The sequence below is a fragment of the Chionomys nivalis genome, chromosome 7 (assembly GCF_950005125.1).
Source record: "Chionomys nivalis chromosome 7, mChiNiv1.1, whole genome shotgun sequence".
Lineage (NCBI taxonomy): Eukaryota > Metazoa > Chordata > Mammalia > Rodentia > Cricetidae > Chionomys > Chionomys nivalis.
This window is the reverse complement of record NC_080092.1, coordinates 80,315,000-80,318,643: the sequence shown is the minus strand read 5'-3', so window position 1 is coordinate 80,318,643 and position 3,644 is coordinate 80,315,000.

The following is a 3,644-nucleotide window of genomic DNA, read 5'->3' as shown; positions in this document are numbered from 1 at the left end:
TTAATCCCAGCACTCGGGAGGCAGAGGCAGGCAGATCTCTGTGTGTTCAAGGCCAGCCTGGTCTACAGAGCGAGTGCCAGGACAGGCTCCAAAGCTACACAGAGAAACCTGTCTCGAAAAACAAACAAACAAACAAAAGGAATTGTTGAACCAACTCCACGAAGTTGTCTCAGCTTGAGGGGCATGCTATGCCACACCCATCCATCAGGCATCCTACAATAATAATTAGAAAAAAAAGAACAGAAACTCTCCTGCCTCCTTATATGGCCCAGAGGCCTATGGAACATGAGAGGAAAATGACATAAGCAGGAAGGTGGCCTGGCTGTTCTGGACACTGACGAATGTTCCCCTTTGCCTTGAAGAGGCTCTGCGGTGCACAGGCCCTCCTCTTCCTCCTCGACTTCTGTCTCTCTCTGGGTAGCTGGAGATGGACTAGTTGGTGCCCTATCCCTCCCAACCCTCAGGCTCCAAAAAGCTGCAAGGTTGAATGAGTCAGATGTCTTGGTCTTGGTGGCCTAAGGGTTTGGTCTTATTGAGCTCCAGGCAAGAGAAGTGCGGTTAAGCTGCAGGGGTTTGAGTTGAAGCTAGACATCAGAAGAAACACCGCTGTCAGGAAAAGGAGACAAAGGCATTTGCTATAAGGGAGACTGGAGAATTTCCCTTTTTGGGGGATTTGTCAAATACAAAAACCCTCGCCTTTAAAGGGAAGCAGAAGATTGGGTAAAATGGCCTGGTGGCCTCTCCTTCAAGTTCAAACTGTAAAGGAGGCCATGGTCACAGCAGAGCTCAGCTCTCTTCCTAAATACCTCCTTCCCCACCAGGAGACCAAATCCCTCACGCAGATGGCTGATTCCAGGAAAGAGTGCAGATGAAGCCCCCGTGTTTGGCAGGCACATAGTAGGAGATTAGGAAACACACAGGAAATTCATCCATCTGGGAGGAGCTGGCGCCGCTTTCCATAGTGGAGCCTCCACCCGGGAGTTTAGCTTTGGCTTTGGAGACGTGCCGTGGCTTGCCGAAGACAAGAAGGGGTGCATTCTGGGGATACACAGAGCTTATTAAGAAGCCCCAACCCCCCTCCCCCCAATTCCACTTAGGCTATTATAGCTCTTTCCACAGCCCTCCCCTGCTGCCGGTTGGCTAAAGTGCAGAGAACGGTGACAGGAAACTCGCAAAGGGTTTAGAAGTGGTGTGTGACTGGGTAGGCAGATTGGGTGGAGGGTGGAACCCTGGCAGAGTCAGCAGCTTGAGATGGCAAGCTCTCTCTGAGCTCTGGGCTGATCACTGCTTTTCGTGAAGGGGGGCAAGTAGGCAGGTGGGGGCGGGTTTAGGTGGAGATCAAGATTCCCAGGTAAGCTGGAGGGGGCGGGGTGTCAGGGGAAACAGCAAAGGGGAGTGGTCCTGGGCAACATGGCATGTGTAGCTGCAACTAGATCTGGGATGTTGCTATCTTCCTACCCCTTCCAGGAAGACTTACTGGATGGAAGAGAACAAGTTAAGCCTCATTCTTTTCCCTGCTGGGGACCTGTGGTCAAAGACACTGTTAGGATACCTTCAGCTGGAGTTATTTTAGCCCATCAGCACTTGTGCATGCGTGCGTGCGTGCGTGCGACTGTGTGTGTGTTCAGGAAATCCTTTTCTAAACAGCCACTCACTCAACTCCCACCCACACAGGCTGGGAACTCTTGTCGCTCTGTAAACTTTCTGAGAGTTAGGATACGTTTAATTTTCTGTGCAGCCAGACTCTAACTTGGCCCCTTGCATACAGTTGGTGCTCAGTACTTGTGTTGAATGAATGAGCATCTCTAGGACCCTGGGTTCGTGGTACGGCCACAGCAGCAGCCATCTCAGCAACCACATGAGGAAATATCTATGACTTCTTGATATCTTGGCCTGTCTGGAGTTCTTTCAGATAGCTAACCAAACAGCCTTGCTCACTATCGAAGAGCTTGCTGTCCCACTTCTTTCCATCTAATGTCTGATGCCCCCCCCCAAGCCTCCCAAAGGTTCTTTATACCAACATTTAATCTTTAGTGGAATTGCTGTTCTTTTGTCTGTTTCTCCCTGGAGTGTTATTACCGCCCTCCACCCTGCCCCCATGTGTGCACACGTGCACACACACACACACACTTAGTGACCCTTCTCCTGCTCCGTTTCTCTATGATATGGTGGGACTTGAAGTAAGAAGGCGTCTTAGTTTGGAGTGTACCCTATTTCCTAGTCTCGTGATCCCTTTAAAGCTTAATTTTAAAATTACATCACATTTTATTTACTTTTTTATTTGTGTGGCACCTGTGCCAAGGCGGGGGCATGGAGATCAGAGGACAACCTGTGGGACTTCATCGTCTCCCTCCTCCAGGAATCAAACTCAGGCTGTCAGGGCTTGCGCAGTTGAGCTGCCACGCAAGTCCATTAAAAATATTCTTCTAATGCAGAGCGTTTTGTTGCTCCAACAGGATTTTATGTTTGTTTGTTTGTTTACTTGCTTGCTTGCTTTTTGTTTTTAGAGACAGGATTTCTCTGTGTAGCCTTGGCTGTCCTGGAACTCGCTCTGGAGACCAGGCTTGGCCTCGAGAATTCACAGACATCCTCCCTCCTGCCTCTGCCCCTCATGTGCTGGGATTAAAGACGTGCTCCATCACCACTGGGCCCTCCCAACAGTTTTTTTTTGTTGTTGTTGTTTTGTTTTTGTTTTTTTCGAGACAGGGTTTCTCTGTGGTTTTGGAGCCTGTCCTGGATCTAGCTCTTGTAGACCAGGCTGGTCTTGAACTCACAGAGATCCGCCTGCCTCTGCCTCCCAAGTGCTGGGATTAAAGGCGTGCGCCACCACCACCCGGCTCCTCCCAACAGTTTTTGAAATTGACTATATCATTGGTTAAATTGTGACATCTCTGGCTGTTTAAGCACCACCACAAAGCTTACTTCATTTAACCTAAGACAGATAAAGCTAATGAAGCCACTTTGCCGATGAGAAACGGGGTGAAAGGTAAACTAATTGGCCTGAGGTCATACCTAGACTAAGAAGGGAACCCAAACCCAGGCCTTCTAATTCTAAATAGAAGGAACACTCTAGCTTTTGTAGAAGGGAGGAATCCCAACCTAGCACAAAGCCTATGAAATGCTTTACAAACATCTTATTGCTACGTTGGGGCAGGAATGAATAAGCCTGACGCTGAGTCGGCTGGCCAGTGAAGGCGTCAGTCCTTTCCCAGGCTGCCCCCTGACTCACCTGTTGAACAGGTAGGGGGAAGGGGACGGTAATGAGTCTCACCTGCTCAGGGCTAGGGTGGGGCAAGACACGCCCCACCTGTTCCATTGGCTTTTTCCTTAGTCTTACTGACAGCCCCCTGTCCAATCATAAGGAAGAAACTTTCTATTTGCCAATAGATGCAGAGTAATGATGAGACCTCAAGTTGGCGTCCACCCCAGAGCCGACTGGCAGTCCCTGGGGCCAATGGTGAGCGCATAAACAGAGGCAGCCGTGGTAAAGGTCCGGGCGCGAGGCTCCGCCCCTCGACGGGATAGTCAGGCGGGGCAGCCAGTGAGCTAGCCTCAACGAGTGGGCGTCTCCCTAAGGGGAGGAGCTTCGAGGGGGCGAGAGGTGTGGCTTGGCTGTCAGGTCCTTTTGCCTTTTGTTCGGTTAC